Source organism: Miniopterus schreibersii, assembly GCF_964146895.1.
Source record: "Miniopterus schreibersii genome assembly, chromosome: 21".
Classification (NCBI taxonomy): domain Eukaryota; kingdom Metazoa; phylum Chordata; class Mammalia; order Chiroptera; family Miniopteridae; genus Miniopterus; species Miniopterus schreibersii.
Window position 1 is genome coordinate 1,349,832 of NC_138123.1, and position 25,811 is coordinate 1,375,642.

At 49.9% G+C, this 25,811-nt stretch overlaps 1 long non-coding RNA gene across 1 annotated transcript in view; it reads left to right on the forward strand.

The window, feature by feature from the left end:
* Positions 1 to 16,455: 16,455 nt before the first annotated feature.
* LOC308550238 overlaps positions 16,456 to 25,811 on the forward strand; it is a 56,385-nt gene continuing 47,029 nt past the window's right edge. Inside the window, exon 1 of the long non-coding RNA XR_013997860.1 lies at positions 16,456 to 16,578. This is a non-coding gene — a long non-coding RNA (uncharacterized lncRNA). The remainder of the gene's footprint in view (positions 16,579 to 25,811) is intronic.

Genomic DNA, 25,811 nt, shown 5'->3' on the forward strand with positions numbered 1-25,811 from the left:
TTCGAATCCCAGAAATTAAGGGCTGAGTAACCGGCAAATGCTACCAGCATAAATTATTTATCAACAGTCATTTTAAATATCTCCGCCACCGTTTCCCCCTATTTTATAGACACTGATACGGCATGCCATCTGCTGACTTATTTTAATTCACGAGACGACTGTATTTAAATCAAAGTGTAAGTGACGGAATCGGAACAAAAGAGAGAATATAAACAGAATAAATTCCAAATATGACTTCTAAAGGCAGACGCCAGAAAAGCTGTAATTTTAGCTTGAGCCCCGAGACTCTTTAAACACAGTAATTATGGGACATCTGCTGGGCACACGGCTTCGCGATTGGGTCGCGGTAATTGCCCTGTAATATTTCCTGACCCTCCCCCAAATATGCCCCGTTGCCGATAACTCATTCACATCTCAGTGCCGTGATTAGCCGCTAAGTCAAACAATCAAGAGGGAGACAACGAACGGACGACCTTGAGCAATCGCCCTCTCGGGGAACCGAGTTTATTCTGCGCTTTTCAAAGATGTCAGCGCCTCCCCGAGATCGCGACCGGCCCCCCAAAACCAAGCGCGTGCAGAGGAGGGGGGAAAACCCCGTGGCCTGAGCCTGAGGGTCCTTCTTGGTATCTTAGAATATTGAGAAAACCCATCCCTGTGCTATGCTTTCTATAAGAAATTTTAAAAACCCTCTTATAATTAACAGACAATTCGTCATGGGTAGTCGTGTACACACTCGAAGGGTTATTGCTTTTTTTTTTTTTTTTACTTCGACCCGTGAGAACATTTAAGAATCACATCAATTCTGAGCCAGAAAAAGCATCCACTTTTCACAGCAACAGGGTGGGAGTTTAATGGACGGCTCTTCGGGGGGCTCCTCTTGCAAAATATTTTAAACACGGTCTGCCAAGTTACCCCCCCCCCCACCTCCTCGTTTCTCAAGAAATCCGGGTTTTTGGAGACCGGTTGCGCTCTTGGCCGTTGGTAATATGGAATGCATTAAGAGAAAGCCCATAAATAACCGCTTACAGATTCTCGTGAGAAAGGGAGCGGGCGCCTCGAGCTGACCCCCTGGGCGACGAGGGGAGAGGCAGGGGACCCGGCTGAGAGGCGGGAAGGGGGCCTGACAACCGGCAGGGCCCCCAGCGCTCGCTGTGTCTCGGACGTGGGGGAGCCGCTCTGCTTGGGGTGGCCCCGGCTACAGACGCGGGGAGGGGGGACCGAGAAGAACGGGCTGGGCAGGCTCCGCGCCTGGCGAGGAAAGGGGGCTGGCGTTTCCCCCGTCGGAAACCTCCGGCCGAGGGAGTGACCATGTACGTTGTGGCCACTAAAGCGTCATTCCTTCGCGCTCGCGAGCCCTCACCAATAATTTCTTGCTCGGCTCGAGTGCCCCTTGAATACCAACAGCCGGCCCCCTGCATTGACCCCCACGAATGTCATTTTGGATAAAACACGTTTGTCGCGTTGCGAGTTGGGTGTTGGACAATCTCAGCACGGTCCTTTATTTTTATTTTTTCGCCTTGTTTCTTGCCTCCTTCGAGTCTCCGGAGAGTGTCGCTCGCTTTGCGTGCTCGGGTTCGCTAATTATTCAGCGCACTGCCCACCGGGCCTCTCTTCCCGGATTTCATCGCCTGCTTGGGCAGCTCTTTACGGGCGACTGAGGGACCGCCGCGGAGTAACTGTCAACCCCGCTGGCGACTCCACTCCTCCCTGTCGCCCGCGCACCGGGAGCGTGGGCGTCAACAGCTCCGCACAGCTTCCTAAAGGCCCGCTAAGAAAACCATTTCGAACCGTGGGTCCTGGAGGAATTTCAATCCCTTCTTTCGCCGGCGCCTGTGTCCCGCGTCCCGTGTGAATCAGCCGCGAGGGGGATTCTTGACGCTCCCTTTAAACGGGTTGGGTGAGATCGTAAAAGGACTCATCCACGTTTTTTGCCTGTCCCGGGGAAGATGTCATGATTTTTTTTTAAGGGGGGGGGGTACGAGGTATAAATCATGACCACATCTCCTCGGGTCATAAATAAATGAATCGCATTAAGGTTTGTTCCCATTTTCGGAGCCGAGAGATGAATTAATCATGCGTTTCAGAGTGAAACAAGTGCAGGTGGTGGCTCGCGTTGCCTTCGTGGGGCCGAGCTGCACCGCAAACCGGTGAGCGGCCCCGGCCGCCGTCCCTCAGGGCCTGAGCGGGACACAGGCCCAGCTCAGCCTGCCCAGGAGGCCCGGGAAGGTGTGGACGGGATGGAGCGGACCGGCGAGGTCTGCAGAAGCAGCAAGACGGGGAGGCGAGAGGCCCGGCGTGGCCTTGGCCTAGAGGGTCAGGAGAGGAGAGTGGGCAGCCCAGGGGATGCCGATGGGGGGGCAAAGGCTGGGTCCTGGGGGGTCCAGCAGCTGCTGGGAGAGATGAAGAGGAAGCATCCGGACCTCTCCGTCCGCCTGTCTGGTGTCTCCTCCAGTGAACCCCGCAGGCCAGGACCCACGGGGAGCAGCCCTCCAGGGAGCCTGCGGTGCCCCCACGGAGGTCAGCGTCCCGAGGCCCTGAGTGGGGCGCGGAGAGGAGCTTGGTTCCGGGGCTGCGCCGGACAGAAAAAGCACCAGGCTGACCGCAGAGCAGTGAGACTTTGCCCACGGGCTCGGGTCCCACTGCCCCGGGAGCAAGACAGAAACACAGCTTGGGGTCGAAAGGAGGCAGAAGTTGAGCCAGCTCGGCTTGAATTCTTAAGAGCGTGTTTTATGGCAATAATGTTAAAGTCTCAAGGGGATCAGCCCCCCTTTTCCTATGTCATTTGGCTTTTCCCCTCAATTCCCCCGCTTCGTTGAAGCCATTGTTTTATATTTTGGGGTAACATGGAGACGCACTGAAGAGCAGGAACCAGGGGAGAGCCCTCTGCTTGGAAGGTTCGCCCGCCTTCCGAGCAGAAAATGCTGGACCGATTTAATTCAGGATGAAATTGGAATTTTTTTTTTTTTTTTAATCTGGGGGAAATAAAACATTGGGAAAAAAAACACCTAGAAACGGTGATTGTATTGTTTACAGAATGATAAATAATGGCTCCTGAAGCGTTCTGCAATGACAAGGTCACGTATTTAATTAATAACTAACCAGGAGGGGAAGCTATAAACGTCGCGCCCGACCGTGAACGTGGGGGTGTCCGCGGCCTCGGTTTAGGTACCCGGACAAGGCCCATAAAACAGTGCGAAGAGGCAGGGTGGCCGTTTATAGCCACGGCGCTGTGCGGCTCTGGGGGCCTGACAATCCGTGACTTCGAGACGTCGGAGAGGAACGCGTGGGGCTCAGGCTAATGCGCCGAGTCTGACCAACAGCTCTCCTTGGACAAGAGGTTCGCGTTACTAGATGCGAATGTAGAAAAAAACCCACAAAGACTGGAGAGGCCCGGGGACCCTTCCTCTCACCCAGACTTTAAAAAAAGGGGAGGGGCGCACCGTCACCTTTGAAGAACAATCTTGTGGGAATGTCCTACAGACCAGGGTGCTGGCAGGGGGTCCGTGATGATTTGACTGGGGCGGGAGATGCGGGCGCCCGGTAGAGGCCTACATTTTGATCACTGCACCTCCACCTCCCTCCCTTTCTCTCTAACCGCTCCTCGGTGTCCTTTTCTGTAGCTCGAAACACCACATAAATATAGAGATTTCTCCATTTGGTTCCTCCAGCCAAGATAATTCTCCTACGTGCCAGACTCAGGCATCTCAGGTGGCACAGCCTCGGAAATGCCTCACAAGCATCTAAAAACTCACAGGTCTATATTCGCTCTCCCTCCAATACCCTCCCCCGCGAAAAAACAACTGGTCCCTCCCTGAGTTTTCTCTTTCCGAAAAGGACGCCAACACAAGCCCAGCTGTTCACCAGCCAGTTCCGACGACATTTCACCTTCAGATGCACCAACGAAAAATCGGAAAATTCTTTGGACAGCACTACCCGATACCGCCTAGAGCTGACCCTTTTTTTTTTTTCTGTCTCACACAGCTTTTCTTGGAGCTCTTTCCTGTCTTGGGTTCCAATTCGGCCAAGGGCACAATTAATTCAGAGGGTCGGAGGGCAAGGAACCAACCTAGAAATTTCAGCCATGCAGCTGGGCACCCTGTGAGTCTGTGAACATGGAAACTTTTTTTTTTTTTTTTAATTCTTACCAGGGGATATTTTTTCTATTGCTTTTCAGAGACAGTGGAAGGGGGAGAGAGAGAGAGACTGAAACATTGATGTGAAGGAGGCACATCAGTTGGTTGCCTCCTGCACACACCCTGACCTGGGCCAGAGACTGAGCCTGCAACTGAAGTACGTGCCCTTGGCCGGAATCGAACCCGGGACCCTCCGGTCTGCTGGCCAATGCACTAACCACTGAGCAAACAAACCGGCCAAGGCCATGTAAACATTTTTATTTTTTTGGTGTTTTTTTTTCTTCTTATTGAGAATATCCAATACCGCCTGAAATAACGTCAAACCCAAGCAAAAATATCCTTATAATTATTGCATTTAATTTTCACCTTCCTTACATGTTCATGTGCAGGGAAGGGAGTGATGAAGTTGAGAAACACCCATCGGTTGCCTCCCCCTACGCACCCAGACCGGGGATTAAACCCGAAACTTGGGTATGTGCCCCGACCCGGACTCGAACCCGTGACCTTTCAGCGCACAGGACGACACCCACCCACTGAGCCACACCGGCCAAGGCTTTCATGTTCAGCTTTTCCTGGGCATTCACCCCGCCTACGGTCAGGAATGCACATCCAACCTGCACGTGTGCCGTCTCCAGAGCCGTTTCATGACTTACCTTTCATAAAAATCTCCACAGCTACGGTTCTTCATTTGTGTGGAAACATTTCCACTCTCTCCCCGATTCCCTCCCACGTTTCTGGAGTCGCGCTGGAAAGCTGTCGCCACCCTGCCTCCGCGTGCAATTCTTTTGATCATAAAATTTTGAACTCATTTGAAACGAGACGAAATTCCTTATTTTTGTCACAACGCGAAGTGAGCTCCGGATCCCCTTTGATGATGTCCCCCCGCCCGCTCCGCGTGGAAGGGAGGCCTAGATGGATGGGAGCCTGAAAGTCGGCCAAGGCGATAACACACGGACCAAACCGAGCCTTTCGTCGGCGTCACTGTCACTGTGCCTTCGCCCGGCTGAAATTTAAAATACCAGGCGACCTTTTCTTGGGCTAATTTGTCCAGGGTGAGGACACCCATCCCCATACATGGCTTTCTCTCCAGAAACAGCGTCTCGTTTCATAAAATGCAAAACAGGATGTTAAAAAAAAAAGTTATAATTGATTTTAGAAAGAGAGGAAGGGAGAGGGAGAGAGAGAAACATCAATGATGAGAGTCATCGATCGGCCGCCTCCTGCTCGCCCCCTGCTGGCGATCCAGCTGGCAACCCGGGCCTGTGCCCCGACCGGACCCGAACCCGTGACCTCGTGGTGCGTGGGCCGACGCTCAGTCCACCCAGCCACACTGGCTGGGCAAAAACTGGATTTTAAATAGTTTAAATTAATCCCTATTTGCATGGCCTCAACTGTAGACGGTTCACAGAGAAAAAAAGGGAAGGACTGTGACATGCATATTAACAAGAATTGACGACCCTCTCCTGTCCTCGGTGTCATGAAAACCTGAGACTTATCTCCTGACGTGGGCACGGGAGGTGGGGAAGTGGCCCCCCGTGGGTGCAGGCCCCCCCCCGGAAGGTTCCACGTCGCTGGGTGGCGATGCCACGTGTCCCATTTACCCACCTAGTCTCCTCCCTACGGTGACTGCCTGATAGGGTTCCGTCGGGGTTCTGTGCTCCCCCTTTTCCTGCTCATTACGGAGCAGATATTACAAGGGCTAAAAGGGGTCGGACATTAACTGGATGAGATCCAATTATGGGAAGAGCCAGAGCAGGCCCCCCGGGCAAACGGAGAGCACGGCTCAGCCGGTCACGTGGCCACGCGGGGCGCGTCTCCCCCGAGACCGCCTAATGCGTGCGTGTCAGTGAGAGCAGGACGTAGGAACCCACCACCTCCCGCCGTCAGAAAATCATTTCCTATTCGACACCTGCTAGAGAAAGGCGCATGTGGGGAACACAGGGTGTCCCGAAAAAAAATATGCACACACTTGGACTGATTTTAAAGTCCGTGTTTGTGAACACACAGTTCATCTTCAAAATTAAGTGAGTTATCAGCTGGTAACGTGTGTATATGTGGACATTCGGCGGGGGCACCCTGTAGAGGATTATTGGGAAATCATCCAAGGATGCTTTCCGGCTCTGACGCTATATTTAAACTCTTTAATTTTAAGGTACTGTTAGTAAGCGTTACAAGAACACGATGGTTTCGTACACATTCTTAGACAACCCATCTTTTGCCATTTAAGGATTCGCAGGGTCCAGGGGTTAGAACTCGTGTCAGCCCACTTCTATCACCGTGAAAAAAAATTAACCATCGATGTCAAGGAGCCCAGGTGTTTCAACCGTTTCTCAGAGGCCTGAGCGAAGTTACCCAGCACTGCCAAGCGCTCACCACACACGCGGGGCGGGGGGGCTACACAAAACTACAAAATATATGCCTTTAACATTCACGGGATATTTGGATTATTTTTTAACGTCGGCTTATGCATCTGTCATTTTCCTTCCAAAGTTTCGGGTGATACCAGCTCCCCCCCCCCCCGTCACCTTCTAAGTCAGGTTATTTATTGATAAACAAGCATGCTTCCACCCTCACCCTCTGTTAGGTACTTTTTTAGTTCTGACCTGAAGATTTTCTGACAGGTGTTACCAATGACGCGCTTTTTAAAGTTCCAATGTACGTAAATCAAATCGACTTGCCCACATTCCTTGTAATCATGGCTTGAGTGGGCACACGCCCACTGGAAATGCTTTTTCACTGAATGCCCGGTAGGTGCTCAGTGTTTTAATCTCTTCTTGGAAAAACGAGCTCGCTCCACACCTCCGAGAGCCACGACGTCGTCCCCCAGCCCGGCGAGTCCAAAGGCCCCTGCAGACTCCTTGCTGCGGCCAGCGTTTCCTGTTCTCTCACTGACCGCGTGAGTTTATCAGTGGGGAACCCGCTCCCGTGAGAGCGGGGAAAGGGGGGCCAGTTTCTGAATCCAGACGAGGTTGGGTTCTTGATTCTGGCTCCTATGGAGTCGCGGACACCCCATCCCACGCGGCCAGGCTTGGTGAGCCTCCTGTGACGCGATAACTGCCCTTAGAATAAAAGAAATTAGAAAATGACCTGTATTCGGCGGTGAGAGGCTTGTGTACCAACATGTGCAGGAGTTATTTTCTACACATGTTTTTATTGAGAAAAGGGAGAGAGAGAGAAACATTGATGAGAGAGAAGCGTCATCAACCGGCTGCCTCATGTGCGCCCCCTGCTGGGGAATCGAGCCTGTGCTCTGACCAGGAACCGAACCGAGACCTCTTGGTTCACTAGGCTGATGCTCGACCACCCGGCCACGCCTGCCGGGCTGTTTTTTAGCCTTTAAATATTGAAGAAAAGTGTGAGGAGACAAGGCATAAAGGCGTCTCACACACACACACACACACACACACACACACACACAGGAAGGAGGAAGAAAACCAGCTGCAGGTGATTTTAGCCTGACTTGACGGGACAGCAGGGAGCAGCCCTGGCCCATCAGAGAGAAAGTGGAGGACCCTAGAAGTCGACTTGCATCGTGGGAGGGAGGTCCAGGTACCGGAGATGCCGGAAACACCATGAGCGCGACACCACGGACGGGGCAGGAGGCAGGGAGCCCCCGACGGCCTTGGAGCAGGAGAGCGACATGCTGGAAACAGCTGGTAATTTGCATCTGCAGAGAAAGGCTGCGAAGACTACTAGTCGAATGAAGCCGGGAGCTGAGAAAGATATTTCTTCTGAAACAGACAATTTAATGGAAAATCGTGCCAGCGTCCAAGTAAATAACACAACGAGGGAAAGACTCTGCAGAATATTGATTTAATGCATCACATAGCGGGAGAGCGTCTCCGACCTGCATTATCGCCGCTCTGTTTCCTCGCACCTCGGATGGCTGTCTACCCACCTCCCTCCGAGGAGCGGGCACGTTTTTTGTACGTGAACTGTTTGCTCGCGACGCGCGGCGTTTAACAGCCCGACAGGCTGCACCTCAAAGAGGTTTCAGCACTTTTGGGGGAGTTATGAATTCTTTAATCTGCCACGGGTTCGCGCATCATGAATAAAAAATGACTGAAATTAAATTCAGACCAGCGGAGGGTAGCTTCCAAAGTCGTCATCTGCGGGAAACATATCACCGCCCAAGAAACCACTTTCAATGTGCACAAAAGTTTGCAAATTGCAATTTGACCCCATTGTAGGAATTTCAATAGTCATCCGAAACGTCGAAAGGACGCGTTTAAAATAATCACGTTGATTCTAAGTCGTGCATTCAAATGATAGGCTCAGTTCGCGGGCTGGGATTGCGACTAGAACACACACAGTAAAACCAAGATGAAATCTGAAGTTCGATACCAAGCCGACTGTTAATTTTTTTAGATGCAGGTAAGAAAAACCTACCCCTTTACAAGGACCGATCTGAAAAACAACAACAGAAATCGAGTGGTTATTTCTATATAGTTTGCCCCTTTCGAGATAAAATTAGCCTTTATTATAATGGAAGCTCCCTGGAATCCTTTCAGGATGGGAAAATAAATGTCCCTCCCCATTAACACGAAGCAGATGCCTTATTTGGTCACGGCAGAATTCAACGAGATGCCCCAATATTCTGGAACACGGCATAAAAGGGCAGTTCAAACGCATTTAGCGGCCTGAGCTGCAGATACATTGTAGCAATTGTAGATACATTATAGATACATTGTAGCAATTGTAGATACATTGTAGATGCATTGTGACACTGTATGAGGGCAGCCCTGCTGCTCAGGGCTACTAGGGGCTCTTAGCAGATTTCTGCTCCCCTGGAACTGCTGAGCTCGATGGGACTGGGACGGAGGGACTGACGGGGGCCTGGGGAGGGCAAGGTCTGCCGGAACCCGGGACTGGGCAGAGCCGCAGAGGGTGCGGCTTCAGGAGCGGAGGGTAGAGGCAGAAAAGCCCCGCAATTGGAATTCTTGGTGGGGGGGGGGGGGCGGTGAGAAGTTGGATCTCACTTTCGCTGTCACGAACATAAGCGAGCAAGACGAGTGATATCTTACTATTTGTAAAAGGCTGGACATGTTGAAAAACCCCGATCCATCCCTGCTCCCCGGCACCTCCCCCAGCCCAGCGCTCAGGTCCCAGCTGACCGTGTCCACTCTGCGGCCATGTCCGTCCCAACGAAGAAGCCTATTTTTTTAAACTATTGATTTCAGGGAGAGGGAGAGAGAGAGAGACAGAAACATCAGTGAGAAAGAAACACCTCTGGGCTGCCTCCTGCACGCGCCCTTCTGGGGATGGGGCCTGAAACTCAGGCCTGTGCCCCGGCCGGGAGCCGGCCCATCACCTCCTGGTGCACCAGGTGACGCTCAACCAACTGAGCCACACTGGCCAGGCAAGATGCATATTTTTGTCATTTGTTTTTTTTAAATTTCCTGAGCCCATCTTCGCTGGAGCTCAAGCTGGAGATTTCCAACAGCATCATTCGCTAAGGCAGCCAAGCGATGCTACTGTCCCCCCACCCCCACCCCGGTGCAAGTGGGGGGGAAATCTGTCTGGGGGTGGGGCAAAACGTTTCCCTTCTCGTTTCAACCTTTCTTTCAAGAACGTTACTGGTCCCATTACCTAGTCCTCTGAGACGAGTCCCCAAGAAGCGTTTTATTTCCTGTTTTTAAAGTCTTTTAAAATAATCTTTAAAGCAACGCTTGCAACGACTAATTTTTCTAACCGGTGTTTTCGCTGCTCACCCTAAAACTTTAAAACCTTAAGCTGCGACTCACCAAACTTTCTACATAAATTATTAATCATTTAATTTAAATTTTTATAAGTTATTAATGGAGGTTGCATGTGAGCAGCCAATCTTTAGATCTGGTAGGTTCTAATTCAAGACATTGCTAATGTGCAGCCTTCGGGTATTAACTTTCCTTAAGTAAAGCATGAAATAATCCCTTTCATCCAAGACAAAATGTGGATGGCAGATGCTTTTCAAAGGGCTTAATTAATTATCTCAATTTTAGACCACCCAAGAGTTGGAAGTGGCCTTGGAACTGAATCTATAACTACAGCTCAGAAGTAATGGGATATCTGGTAGGCCTAACAATTTTCATAATTGGAGACCTTAGCAGATAATTTGGTGCGTCTGTAAAAGCCACGTACTTACCTAGGTTAGGAGGCTGGGGTGGCGGGGCTCGCTGTTGATTCCCGAGCCGTCTCTATTTTATTTTCTAGGGTCAGTGAGATAATTTCTTCAGGTTAATCGCCTGTAAGATACGTGCTTTGATTCCAGAAAGCATCGTGCCGGTCCTTTTCATGTCCTGAAGAATATTTTTGAATATGAGTCAGAAATAACAGACCCAGGAAGACTAAGAGAATATTCAGCCGACATTTCCATAAATATTTACAGCTCTCCAAGTAGCGTTAAAGGTACTTCAACCTTCACCTGTCACAATGCTCCCTCCACTCAATGTATACACCGTGGAAGCCGAGAGCCGCTTAAGTTAATCACAGGTGTTATTTGAGGATCCTGAAATAACCTCACCTTTTATCAGAAATGTTTCTCTCCAAGTAGCTGTTGCCTAAAATTTTCACCACTGCATAACCACAGGGATGAGCGTCTGGACTAATTACACTTCTTTCCATTGGTGCTGCCGTGAGGAGCGATGCTGTTAGGAAATGTTCTTTTTAACAAAACCAGCCCAGCACAAACGCTGAGCAAACATTTCAGAAAAAAACAGTAGGTTATTTCCAAACTCATTCTGGCATTAAAAACAAAGCAAAAATTAGTTATATTTTTGAGCCAAAAAAATAAAATAAAAATCCAAGAGCTAAGCGAAAGCCGCCGAGAGTCAGAGTTGCAGAGGGAAGGGAAATGGACTATCTTGGTTAGATAAGGTAGCGGGACTTGGGTTAAGGGCAGGGGGGCGGTTCCGCTGAGTTTTCATAGGTTCTGTTTTGCTGGATGGGGCTGAGCCTCGGCGAAGGACGGTCGTGGCCTTGGAATTGGGCAACCACATGAGACAGCACATGCGGTCCAGTGGGGCAGGGCTTAGAGGGCGGAGGTGAGAGTTGGCGCAGGCACAAAAGAGAAAGAAGGGCCACGGGGGGGACCCTCTGCTGGGAGACGACCCGTGAGGCCTCCTGGGCAGCTGGGCTCCAATGTTACGTCCCATCGAATTCTTCTTCTAAGTCAGCACCACCAGGGAGACGCTAGGCGGACGTGCTGAGTCTCAGACCCTGCCCCCACCTGCAGAATCAGACTCTGCCTTTTAACGAAGCCCAGGTACTTCACATCCACATTAAGGTTAAGAAAGTCCTGCTGTTTGGTGTCTGGATAGAAACCCTCAAAGGCTGAACTGATCAGTGAAATTAAAACTCTAATAAAATCGCCTAACACAGGTCAATATAATTGTGTTATTTTAATCTGAGACTAATAATGATACTCTGTTTTGGTGAATTTAATTCTAAACACTCGAGACTCTGTTCACAGGTGCATGCTGTCTACATATATAGCTGTTTTCTTACGATGGGAAGAAAACCGAACTTATATTTTGCCTTTTATCAATGAAGGCATCGGAAACTGGGAGATTTAAGACAATAGTAGCCCAGCCTACTTTTCTCTTTTTACTTTCTTCTACATAAATCACATACATTCTTGGGAAATCCTGGATGTACCAATGTTTAGCTTTTACTCGGTTGTAGGAAATGCGGCCTACACACTCGAGACAGGATTACAAACCAAGAGAAAGCTAAAGCACTTTAGATTTTTATTTTTTAAATTTTATTTTTTATTTTTTTTCTATCTTTATTGATTTCAGAGAGAGGAAAGGAGAGGGAGAGAGAGACAGAAACATCAATGATGAGAGGGTCATTGATCGAGCCCACAACCCGGGCATGTGCCCTGACCGGGAATTGAACCCCGATCGCCTAGATCCCAGGTCGATGCTCAATCGCTGAGCCATGCCCGGCCGGGCTCATTTTAGATTTTTAAATGAGAAATCTAACTTCATAAGAAGGTTTGTCCCTTACAGAGTCCAAAAAAAAAAAAGAAAAGAAAAGAAAAGAAATTTAAAAAAGAGGCAACCTCTTCGGCACGTTTGGCCCAACTTCCTCGGGCCTGACCGCACATCCCCAAATGTGTTCATTATATATTCAGAGCAGTTGGGAAGCTTCCTGCTCAGATACCTCTCATTTTCGTCTGATCCCAATTTTCCCACCCAAGTCTCAGACCACCCATGACAAACGCGCAAAATTACTACCAAGAGCTAATTTTATAATGAAAAGAGTTTGACTGTGAATGTGTGAAAAGCAGACGTTTCTGCATAGCCTCTCCTTTGGGATACGAGGTTCAGGCCGAGCCAGGAGCCTTAACGTCACCCAGTAGATCACGGGCACGTCCAGGATACAGACTCAACATGGTCACGGCCGTCACGGTGGTAATGTGGGGAGTGAGTGACACGGTGCTGTCCCTATGTTGTGTCGTGAGCATCTCAAATCCTGTAATTTCTCGTATCTCGGTGCCTCTATCCGTAGTAAAGGGGATAACACTACTTTTCCTATTGTGTTACTGCAAGTAGCAAAAATAAGAGAGGATGCTGAAGGGCTTTGAGGTGTGTCAGGTCCTGATCTAACCTCCTGTTGTTTTATAAACTCAGTGTAGCCCAAGTGCCCGGTGTTTGTAGAGTCCGCAGCTGTGCGGGGTAATGCCCTGGGCCGCCACACTCACTCACCCTCGCTCGTGACTCGCCCAGAGCAACTGCTAGTCCCGCGGGCGCCGTGCACGGTCAGTGCCCTGTACAGGGCCACCATTTGTTATCTTTTATGCCCTATGTCTTTTTAAATATGTCTTTATTGATTTCAGGGAGAGGGAGAGAGAGGGAAACGTCAGTGATGAGAGTCACTGATCGGCTGCCTCCTGCGCGCCCCCGACTGGGGGCCGAGCCCGCAACCCGGGCCTGGGCCCTGACCGGGAATCGAACCCTGATCACCTGGATCCTAGGTCGACGCTCAACCACGGAGCCACGCCAGCCAGGCTAGGCCGTATTTTTACTGTCATATGTTTAGCTATATTAGAGACACTCTGTTACAATCTGTTACTACTGTTCTGTTACAGTCGCCTACAGTATTCAGCACAGTCACACGCAGCAGGGGCCTGGCGCCCGGGAGCAGCGGACGGCACCCCGCGGCCTCGGTGTGCAGGGGCTCGACCCCGAGGTGTGTGTAAGCGCGCTCTGGGGTGCTCACGCAATGGCGGGGTCAACGTTTTCCCGTCATGCCTCATAGTTTAAATGCCTGCTGCTTTGCGGAGGGCGGGCTGTGGGGGGAGAGGGGGTGTGCGGAGCCGGGGAGACCGGGGGGACGGTCCAGTAATGCATGGGAGAGGCGATCGCGGTTTGAACCAGCGTAACAACAGAAGACGTGGTTGGAGGTAATTGCATTTAAGGCCTGTTTTGAAGATCAGCTCCCCACGATGTTCACTTACGGGGGGGGGTGCAAAGGAGACGCAGGGAGATGAGACTGATCGCTGGGCTTAGACTGAGCAGGCGTTTGGATCGAGGCGCCGTTAACCAAGGCAGGGAAAGGCGGAGGGACAGGAGTGTGGTGGGAGGAGAGAGGGGGAGCCGAGGCAATTAGAAAGCCAGGTGACTTGCCCAGCTTTTTAAAAAATATGTTTCTATTGATTTCAGAGAGAGGAAGGGAGAGGGAGAGAGAGAGAAACATCAATGATGAGAGTCATCGATTGGCTGCCTCCCCCACGCCCCCGGCTGGGCATTGAGCCCGCAACCTGGGCATGTGCCCTGACCGGGAATCGAACCCGGGACCTCTTGGTTCCTGGGTTGACGCTCAACCGCTGAGCCTCGCCGGCCGGGCTTGCCCACCTTTCACGCCTGGACATAGTAAGTGGAAGACAGGACTGTGGTGGTCTCGGCCTTGGTCTCGAGTGATGTGTCTTTGCCCTTGGTGACCTTTCCTCACCTGCCGTTGCTGCCCTTCGGTCTCAGCCTTCCCTTCAGCGCTTGGCCGAGTCCCCGTTTGAACTGATGACTGAGCCAAACTGAGCAAAATCTTTAAGAGTGGCGAGGTCTTCCTTGTCTGTGTGGAAGGCGTGCGTTTCTCTTGTGGTCGTGAATCTTGTCTCCTTGATGCTCAGAGACAGTCTTTCTCTGGCCCTTTTTTTTTCTTTCACTTTCATCAGAAGTCGGTTCAGATCATCGCCTCCTTCTGCCCGTAAGATGGTGTCATCTTCGGCATCTTAAGATGGGGGGGGAACTGAGCACCCCCCGATGAAAGAAAAACAAACAAACAAAACCAGTTCACAAAAGGCAAAGACGAAACATGTTCCTCTAGGCCTACCTGGGGCCTGGGTCCTGGCTGCCTTGTGCTCCCAGACGGCCACGTACGGCGGGACAGTCACTGCCCGCAGGCTCCAGACCACACGGGAGGGGACGAATGGACGCTCCCAATAGTGCGTGTGACTGAGGCTGCAGGGGGCACACTCGGGACGCTCCGCGAGGGCTGTCGGCATCTCCCTGGCCGAGATGGGGTTTTCATGCTATTTTGGAAAGAACCTCTGGCTTGTGCCTCCTGCTATTTGATGATTTCTAGTCTGAACCAGCCGTAGGACACTTCAGGCCCAGACTAATGTACTGGGGACACCCCCCCCCCCCGCCAAAATAATCGGGGCCCATGTGTGTCCCTCTAATGCCTGTTTACCTTCCCACGGGCGTCCCTCAGGGGTATGACCTGGGCCCGAACCAAACACACTCACACGGCTGGAGCGATGTTCTCCGTTTACGCTGAAATATCCGAACGCGTTACGCCAGGAAAAAAACAACCTAACTCAACACCGCGCTGAGGATCCGTATGGCGTGTAAAATGGGTGAGAGGTGGTTTGAATCAAGAGCCATCGGCTACCAGCTACCTACCCCGTTTCCTCCCCTGAAATGGGAGGAGCGGAGGCCTTCGCGGCCCTGAGGCCTGAGCCGGGCCACGGGGAGCGCTGGGCCCGTTACCGGCGGGAGGTGCCGTAGGGGGGCCCCTGTGAGCCCCGAGGGTTATTATTCTGGACGACAACGTTCCGGCCGAGAAAGTGGACATGAAATCAGTCTCGTGGGTTCCCATTAGGCTCTACCAGGGTCGCCGTGAACCGTCCAAAGCTGTTTTTTGCCACCAAGGGGTGAAAGAAATGAAGCTGACGCTGTGGGCTGTTGCAACGATTTGATTAAGCCCCTCGTAGGTGCGCAGGGGAGCGCGAACCCGTCCCCTCCGTTATTTTTGTGTAACTCTGAGGGTGGGCGCAGGCCAACGGGGAGTGTTATTTGGGGGAGCCCGCCTCCCTCACCTTTGACCCTGGGAATGAGGGATTCGATCATCTCCAAGGCAGCCGACGCCTCAGTATCACAAACGCACCGGACATTCTCAGGACTCACGTAAAGAAAGTAAAATCTTGAAATAACTGAGATACGCCTTCTGGCTGCCATTTTATGGACACTTTGCATCACCCAAAGAGGCACATTACAGGCGACTTTGGAAAATTTATATTTCCTCTTGTCCCTGCTTTGCTGAAGCCCTTACGTTGATTTATTTGAAACTGCCACCTTTTACTATTTTCCAGTTATTCCCCCCCCCCCCCCCGGGCCTTCTCCAAACTGTAATCGCGTCTCGAGAAAGTTAATTCAGCTCCTAGAGTCACTAATGAACAATTCAGTCTGTTGGTTCAGAACCAAAATGGAGCTTCTTTAAATATTAAAATAAAGGTTGAGAATTCATCCTTGGAAAAAAAAAAAAAAAATCTCACATATACACACACACACATGTGCTTCCAAACGTGGCCGAGCTCCTCACAGGAACAAGACCATTCCTTACTTTGTGTCACCTACAAAGTTAACTGTGGGGGAAGAAAACAGACGCCCCCCCACACACCCCAAAATCACAAACACATTTTTCTGAGAGGCAAACGCGCCCGTCACGGCCCCAACTGCAGGCGGGAGAGCCGCCGCGGAAAAGCCGGGCTTCCAGCCTCCTCCTTCCAGGACGAAGGAGAGGAGCCCCTTCCTCGGCCGCCGAGCCTGTCACGGCGAAATCCGACAGTCATTCTGCCACACGGAGAACAAATAAGCCCGAGGGGAGGAGCTGGGTGCTTTCAGTTTCAACTCGGGGCCAATGCTGCAGGAGGCGGCAGGCTGGGCCCGGGCCGGGCGGCCAATGGGGCGGCCCCGTGTCCCCCACATGACTGGCCGCCCCTGTCGCTCACATGGGCTGCAGTTGAGTTCAATTCAGAACCGCAGCTAGTGCAGCCCCGGCTGGAGCGGGGATGCCTGAGCACCCGGCCGAGCCCCCGGGCTCCACGGAGCACCCCCGCCCCGCCTCCCCGCCGCGCGCCCCGGATCCTGCACCTGCGGCGGGGACAGCCCGGCCACAGCCCCTGCTCTGCCTCCCGGGGTGGGGGGGACAAGGGACCGGCACCCACCACCGTTTTGAAATTGTAAGTATATATATATTTTTTCTCCCCCCTGTCCAGTGTCCCGATTCAAATAGTTTGATGCCACCGGCATCGAATATTATTTGAAGGTTTTGAGGGCGCTCTTGTCTACGTGGGATCGGAGGGGGTGCCGCCAGCAGGGAGATATTCGGGGCACAGCGGTTGCACGCTTGATGATGCGATAGATAAAGAATAAAAAATAAAAGCGGCCGCGGGAGACGGTGCCCAGAAGGTCCCCTCCAGCCTGCCGCTTTGTTCGTAAGGAAAAGGGAAGGCACCCACGGATGTCCTCGGCTCGCTCCTCGCTCGCTACGTCTGAGCAGATCCGACCTGCCCCCGAGGAAAATAAAAGGCAAACTTTGCTGACTCCACCAACAGAAGCCCCGTCGACTTTCCAGACATCTGACAGTTATTATAATTAGCGAGGAGTCTGCCGAGGCTCCGGGGGCAGAGAGCTCTTAAATTCCGAACAATGGCTTCGAGCCAGGGCTCTCTTTTCATTTCTTTTTCTTTCTTTCTTTCTTTTTTTTTTTTTAACCACCACTTTGCACTTTAGAAGAACGAAGGCGACTGGACGGGTTTCTGGGTTTTGCCCACAAAATGTGAAATAAGGTCCTGGCGGAAGTGAAGGGCAGGGCAGGGCAGGGATGGCCGGTGTGGAGACGGAGGGAAATGAAAAGACAGCTTTTCGCCTCAGGATGCAGCCTTCCATGTATAAAGATTTTTTATTTTTTTTTTAATTCCTAATAGGGTGGAGTGAGGGGGTGGGGGTGGGGAGGAAGCATGCGGAAGCTCCTTCCTAGGAGAAAGCTCCAAGAATAAAATAATCTGGGATCCCTTCTTTCGAGCAGGCGGAAGGTTAAGGTTAGCATCCGACTTGCATTCATGCTAAGATTTTTTTTTTTTGGCCGGAGTTTCCAACAGAAGCGACCTACGAAGAAAGCAGTGCTTTTTTTTTTTTTTTTTTTTTTTTTATGTGTAAAATATTTGGAAACAAACAGGGAACCCCATTGCTTCCTTTCGAGGTCCAGCCAGCGGGATCCAGCCCTGCATTGTGCCTTTACTGCTGGAATCATCCAAAAACCCTCAAAAGTTAGGAGCTGAGTCCCATAAGAAATTAAAAAGGCAAATCGGCTCGGTGTGATTTTTGACTGATGAAGATTTCGAGCCACAAAGGTCCCAGGGAGAGAGAGTCCGGAAGGCAGCACTGCCCTGCTCGCATTTTAAGAGGAGGCTATGAGCTCCATCAATTATTGAAAGGAATTATTACGAGGCTCCAGACATAACTAATTATGGCTTCGAGAGGTCTGCCCAGGGCAGGGCCGGGCTTCTAATTATAAAACTCCAAGACGTTAGGATTTTTTTTTTTTTTTTCTTTTGCAAACAGCACCCGGACACACATTTCCCCAGAATCTTTGTGAAATACACCATTTTTTTTTTCTTTGTCTGCTCTCACGGTATCTCCACCTCCCCCACCGCCGCCCCCGAGGCTCCCAGACACCTGAGGGCCAGACGCTGGGATCCCCAGAGCTCCCGCCCGTCTGGCCTCCCGCCAGGCCCCCCCACCCCACCGTCGGGGAGCTTGCACGCGATGCCCGCCCGGTCCCTCGCCCTGCTCCGCGCAGAAAGAGTGGAAGTCCTGCCCCGACTGCGGAAAGATTAAAGACGACAATATCCCCTTTCTCCTGCCCCAGACAGCCCCGGGTTAACCCTTTCATGGCCTTGAAAACCGAGACTCCCTCTCCGCCCCAGGCAGGTCTCAGGGGGGCCCTGCGCCTTGTAAGATGCCCACGCCTGCCCGCCTGGGCCGAGGGATCTCGGCCCCACAGACCCACCCGGGCACGTTTTAGGATCCGCAGTGGGCCCACGAAAGGGCAACAGGATTTGCTTGTGCGGGGAAGTGCATTCTTGATGAACTTGAGCCGTTTGAGAGCTGGAAAAAGTCGAAGGTCTGTGGAAAGATTTTTTTGCAAACCTTGCGGAAGGTTGGGCTATTTCTGACGGTGCCGTTTTTCTAAGCATCTCTCTCTCTCTCACACACACACACACACACACACACACTCACACTCACACTCGGGAGACACACTCAGCCAGGCAAGAATATCATTGTGCCACAGAGAAACCCAGGTTCGCTGGGTGATGTCATCCCATATAAAATTTCGCCTTTGTGGGCGGTGTGTGCAAGTCACCCACCGCCGGCGTCTGCTGGGTGTGCGCCCACAGGAAGCCCACGTGTTTGTGGGGCGAACCGACCCCCACAGAAACCGGGCTGCTTTCTGTGTGGCCATCTCCTGGAGAATGTGTTCGCTGGTCAGCCTGGGCCCCTTTATCCAGATGCGCGTCGTCGGGCGGAGTTTGCTGGTTCTAGGGAGACCTATTAACATGCAGGTGGGACATTTCCGAGGCGGCTGGATTTCAGTGGCACGAACAGGAGGTAGAGACTGTGAGCTCTTTGAAACCCCTTGGATAAAAACGCTGCCGTAGGGATGCGTGCGTGCGGCTTGGTGACTCTTACTTGCCATTTAAATTTTTGCGACCATGTTTGCTATGAACTGACCGCCTAAGGAGAGATTCTACATACAGGCTTTAAAAGTAATGTTTGTCTCATGGACTCTGGGGTAGGAGGTATCTGGGCTAAAATCTCATGCGCTGGGACGGCGGTGTTCGTGGTTATTTTCAAGCCTATTGTATGGGTCTCACGCTGAACAGTTCTCTACGAAAGTGCTCGGATTTTTAACATGTAGATTTAAGTGCATTATTTCCCTTCCCTTAACTCAGATAGAACAGGGCTTTGTAATTTTACCGAAACATATTGCTCTATCTGAGGTATAAATATAGGGCACCTATGTGTATACATAGTATCTCTTGATGACCAATTTTTAATTTGTACCTTAAATTATTCTTAGTTGATAAAGAATAGCTGAGTGTACTCGCCCCCCCTGCCAAGTATTAGATACATTGTTTCCTTCATCTTGCAGTTTGCCCTGCACACTCCTTTCTTGCACAGGGATTAGCGTTGAAAGGATTTTCGAGGCCTCTGTCCTCGGGAAGCACTATTTTTGCTCCCCACACACATCAAGGAGGTGGGTGCTGCCGGTGGACTGTGTGCTCGTTTGAAAGCACGTGAGGGGTGTTTTGTTTTCTCTGCCGTCCCGCTTCTGTGGCTGAGAAAAGTGCAGCACTCGCGGGACGGACGCGCTCTACTCAGGAAAAAACACGCTCCACGGGTCCGGCGACATTCTATGGGTAGGACGACAGCGGACTAATAAATAACTGAGAAATTCCTGGGCCTGACGCCATCGTTTCTCCATAGACGGTTCTCCCCACGTCCAGGGAGCTCTCTGCCTGGGGCTGGGTTATGCAATTGTTTTATCAGAGATCAAAAACGAAGGAACAGTTGGACTTAAATTTCACCTACTTTCCAAAAACAAGACAAGACGCTGCCCACCGTGGGGGGCGGATACACGTTCCTAAAAAGGCATCTTTCAAAGGAAAGGGGATAATGGATCCGATTGAAACAGCCGAGCTACGTAAGGCCAACCCCAGAACAAATGGTTTTTCAGGGCACAAGCGGGAACAACGATTTGCTATAGTCCAGTTTCCCCTCCTTACACAATGGTAATGATTTATCTGAAATGGCAGGACAAACGCAGTAGATACACAAAGACAACCAATGATACCTTATGTCAGGATGTATCAAGATTCTCATGTGTCGAATATTAGAATAGTCTTAATTCAGTTATTTATTTACCTAAAGACTTTAAAGCTTCACTCCTGCTGAGCATATGTTGATATAATCACGTGTTCTTGCACATGCATGTAGTACATACAATATATATATTTCTGCCTATAGTCTTATAGACAAAAATAATTGTTGGTGTTGTATTATAACCAGGTTTTTTGAGTTGTTTTTTTTTTTAATGCTCTTGAGTGAGAGCATTAACATATTTTAATACAATGAAATTTGGGTGGCACTGTCAGCGAGCTATGCCCATGCCAGCAGAGGGCCATGCTCAGAGTAGCAAAATTAACGTAGAAAAGATGTAATTATTGCAAGTGCTTCGTATTAAAAAAAAATTGAATCATATCAAAAGACATGACTCTAATTTGGCAAAGAGTATAAAATGCTACTTCAATGGAAACCTCTCTTTCTCACCAGTAAGACGCTGATTTGTAAAAGTGAACTCACGCTCCGCTTTTCTCTTTATGGAAGGAGAGGTGAGGGTTTTTCAGACCTCAGCCTGTTAGGCCCGGGGCCTGGAATTCCTTGGAGTAGATGCCTCCACCCTGAGCAGGGACCGGGCTGGGGGCGCCTCGTCCTCAGTCTCGATGAGAACTGGAGGCCGGCTGGCTGGGCGTCATCTTCCAAACCCACACGCAGACACCGCTCGCCATTCATGTCGGCCAACACCGTCAACATTATTTCCCCGATTTCCCAAAGATCCGTGGTCCTGTTGGTGGCCACGGAGGAAAAGTGTTCTAAGAATCATCGAAGGCTCCACCTTCTGAAACTCGGCCCAGCTCGGCGAGGCGCTGGGCCCGGTGGGCTCACGAACCACAGACAGGGAATGGGCTGCGTATCGCATATTTGGAGGCCCAGAAGGGGACATTTGGGGTATTTTACCGTAAACAGATCCTGGGTCGATTTTTGGGCACCCCCTTTTTCAAGATCAAGCCTGCAGCTCAGCTGAGATAACTTATGGTACAGCTCCTACCAGATGGCCACGTGCTCCTTTCTTATTCAGATGAGACTTTTCCTTTCAATAACATCTTTCTTCCCGACCTGCTTAAAAATTCCAGCGAATGAAATCAGCACAGGATTTTCAATTCTAATTGGCCATGTGCAGGGGAGGGGCGGGGGGGAGAAATCAGTGGAAGCTTTGTGAGGCTCCCTGCCTCAGTTGTGTCTTTGTGTTTTTCCCTTACTGGCCAATCTAAACTCATAGAGAACATTTAGTTTATATTAATATTAATAGAGCTGCAAGAGTCATCCCCGATGCAAATGATTTGAGTTGGCCGTTTCTGCCATGTATCATCACAAATAATTAAAGAAAAACACACCCAAGCAAACAAACAAAAAACAGTTACGCACATTCACAGTCTCTCCACTAGATAGTAAGCCGCTCGTTGGTTAAAAATACATGAACCTCTTGGCGTAATGATTGAATTAAGATGAAAGCATGATGATACTAAATTTATTTTCCTTGTCGCTTGAATAAATCACCATTATTGGAATATGCCTAAACTTTCATATACACCGTGAAAAAATCCACTATCTAAAATTCTTGGTTCACTATTTTTTAGCTTAGGTTTACTTTTGTCACAACAGATACTAATGAGCGATGAATCCAGGCCCTGTAGGTAGGAGGTGATGGATCATGGGGTCTTGGGGAACGTTATAAAAATTGTACCGGCGTCGTCGTTTCAGATGGCTGCCGCTAAGACGTTCAAAACTTACGGGTACAAACAGGGAGAGAGCTCTGAGCTTCTCCCGTTTTCCCTCCCTCAGGCCTTGATTCCGCAGGATCACAGATAATCACAAACACTGAACGAGTTTTGGTGTTTTTATCTGTAGGGGGTCCCAGTGGAGATTTGCTGGGTCTTCCTGTTTTATCCGGGTTCCTTCTGTGACCAGCGTTGGCGGTGGTGGCTTGGCAGCTGGGTGCTGTGTCTGCCCCTTGTGGGCCCCCTTTCCTGTCCTGTGGGACTGTGATGCTCGGTGGGAAGCAGAGGTCCCTGAGACTCCCAGCCCCCCCGCCCCGCGCTCTCTCCCTCCTTCTGAAGGGATCCCCCCCCACCCCTGACCACAGCTCACATCTGCTCACTCCCACCCCGAGTGCTGGGTTCTCAGCCATTTCTGCTTAGGTAAGACTTTGCCTCCCCCTTAATTATACAGCTGTGGTTCACAGTCAGGACTGTATTATTTTTTTAAATTTTGTATTTTTAAACTGTGAAGGGAGTGGTGCTGACGGGGCATACGTGACATCGGAAGAAAAAGTGTAGGGGCAGATGGCATCCCGAAATCTGCAGGGTGGTAACCGGACAAGAGGCTCACACTGAACTTGACTGGATGGCTCTCCCCTCCCACCTCGGGGCGGAGCCCTTTCTCAGTCACGTACTCGACGTGGCTGGACTCCTCACATTTCCTGCAGGGAAACTGCTGTTTTAATTCCAAGGGCCTAACATCTCCGTCAGCAGCTGCTGGGCTGGAGAAAGGAAGCATGGATATGAAAAGCGATCGTGTCCATAGTAATACGGGAGTGCGAACGGGGTCAGACGATCCAGAGAACAGAGTCAGAGAGTGGATTTTAGTTATTTTCAACATACCTATGGATCACCTAGAAACCTGTTGTCCGTGTCACTTCTGTGAGGGGGAGAAACAAGAACCAAACAGAAATCCCATCCAAGGTGTTCAGCACTGAGGTTTACTGCTTGAGAAACATTCTTGAAAGAGACGTATTCCCTGATGGGGATCGTGGTCGGGTTGCCTTGTAGCTGTTAGTCATTTGTCAGGATATTATGCAGCGTGTATTGGGAGAAAATGGGACACTCGGCCGCTGTCCTGCTTGTTATGGCCACTTTCCAAAGTGCCCCTTGCCCTGAAAGGACTTAAGGATTTAAGCTGACTGCAGGGACTGTGGCTAGTCTGAGGACAGAAAGGGGTTAATCTTTCAAATCTCTGTGAAGAGGGGGAGAGGAGGGCGTGGAGGGAGAAGATAAAAACCAAAGCAAAGACTAAGCTGCTAGTGATTTGGTTGTATTTATGGATTATACTCCATTGTGAAAGGGAGAGATCTGAGCTGTAAGGTGAGGCCAAGGGGGTCGTCTGGACCTTTCTCTGAGTCTAAAGTCGGTGCCCTCAATGCTCATTAAGGCCTGGCTTTGACCTCTGCCCTCCTGGCCCCGCCCAGTTCCAGGTGCAACAGTTTTGCAAGTGCAGCGCTGTGATTGGATACTGTGAGTGTGATTGGATACAGTGTGATTGGATACTGTGAGTGTGATTGGATACAGTGTGATTGGATACTGTGAGTGTGATTGGATACAGTGTGATTGGATACTGTGAGCGGACAGAAGATGCTGGGCTCCAAAACAGTCCAGCAGTGATGAGGCCCAAGTTTAAAAAAAAGTTAAGATCTGGAAACTTCCACCCACTTCCTTTTCTAATTAATAAATGGTGACGATAGATAATTCTCCTTTTGGATAGAGCTCAGGCTGTTCGAGTGCAGATGACATTTAAACCAGCTGGGTACACTGGCTGTTATGAGGAATTTTTGCAAGAATATTTACAAGAGTGATTTCTGTCTAAACAAATTCTCTTGGACGTGAATTTAGACAAGCATATGTAATGATTTCGTTTGAATTCTCACCTACACACTCTTAGTAACATACACGGTGCTCTCAGGTTCTAGTTTTTTCAAAATTAATTTTACTTTTAAAAATCGCATGAACTAAGAAACCACAAAATGCCCTAGTATTTTCTCTTGAAATATAGTAAAACTTTGATTTTCTCTTTCTGCTGAATGTTTTGTTTAGCAATTCTCTAAATTACACAAATCTGCTCAATTTAAATATATATATTTTTGGACTCTGATGAGAATGAAATCTCTAACTTATGAGGGAAACAAGGGTTTTAAAATGTCACTAAAGGAGTCATCTATAAACATGTCCCTTTAGCTACAATAACAAAGTAAGGGGAAAAAACCTTTATTTTTAATTTAGAAATATTTCAAACTATACCAAAAAAGATGTATTTGCTCTGTTTCAGCTAACTTCCTCGGTGGCAGAAACTGAGAAAATGGGCCCCTACCTTCCTTTTATTGAAATTCTTTAGAATTCTTTCACATTTTAACTGTTTTCACATCACACAGGGGATTGGTAGTGTGGCTGCAGCTTTATACTTTAACATGATCTCCACTGCTCTCATTTTATCACCTTCCTAGAAGAGCCTGTGTGACAGGCAGCTTCATGCCTGGATATGAATTTTCATATTTTACACTCTCACAGTATTTTGTAAAAGATGCTTATGTTAAAATGTCCTAAGGAGCCAGAAAGATCTCTTCAGTTTGATTTGCTAAGAAAGTACCAGCAACATCATAGTTAAAGAAACAGCACTACCAGTAGGGTTGTCTTTTGCCTCTTTATGTGGAGTCGGATTTCTTTTAAAAGGGAGCAAATCCATTTCTGGAGAAGTGTATTGAAACCGAGATCCTTCTGGGAGCCCAGCGTTACTGCGCATTTGCATGGACCGTGCGGCCGGGCGTGGCCGCCGAGACCTCTCTGTCCGCACAGGGCTCAGCTGCGAGGGCGGCAGAGTGGGGTCTGCATGGGCCCCCCGCAGCCATGTGTCGCCTCAGACCTCACCTGCGGGGTCACAGAAAGCTGGGCTTACAGGTGGCGTTTCCCTCCAAGGCCCTTGCTAATCGTTTGGGTAGCAATATCTAAAAAGATGCCCGCAGTCCATGTAAAACTAAGTGCAAGGTCTTCGTGCCTAAAGGGAAAGGATTGACCAAGGGACCTAGATTAGGCGCTCGAGGCTGCCCTCCACCTGAGCTCTTTTTAACTTGCATTTTGTAGACCGCAGGTTATTTCAAGATTGGACATTAGGTGACCACTAGTAAGTATTGAGTATTTACTCCAGGCAATATGTAGGCGAACGTAGTCTAAAGGTGGAGGTAGACAAGTGTGCAAGATTCTGTCTTTTTTTGGTTCGCACCAGGATATAGTGTGTCCTCAATAAACGTGACTTTCGATCTTTCATGCCAGCTGTAAATTAAAATGATTCAATGGCTTTGCCCCATTTCTTGAAAGACTATTTTGCTATACAACATATTTAAATTGGATTTCCTCTGTAAGTTTTGTGCAGCAAAGTGTTCATCCAACGGTATTACATTTTTGCTATAAATGGATTGGAGAGCGTAGAGAGAGCTGATCCTTAAAGGCTGTCCTCTTACCATGGACAAAAGAACTGCCGACATATCCGCTATTTACTGGACCCCTCTCTTTTTCTCAGCCGCCTATCACCTTGGTTAGCCTTTCAGCCACCAGTACTCTTTCCCTCCAGATAATCTCAGTCAGTGTCACCCATTGGGGTCTTTTTAATTCTTGTTTCTCTAAAACTCTTGTCAATTCAGTAGCGTCCCTTCAGTGCTCCTGTATCTGTTCCTCATTACAGTCTCACAGCAAGTAAGGATCGTGCTGGGTAAGGAGTGAGACGTGTGACACCTGGGGGTCGCCTG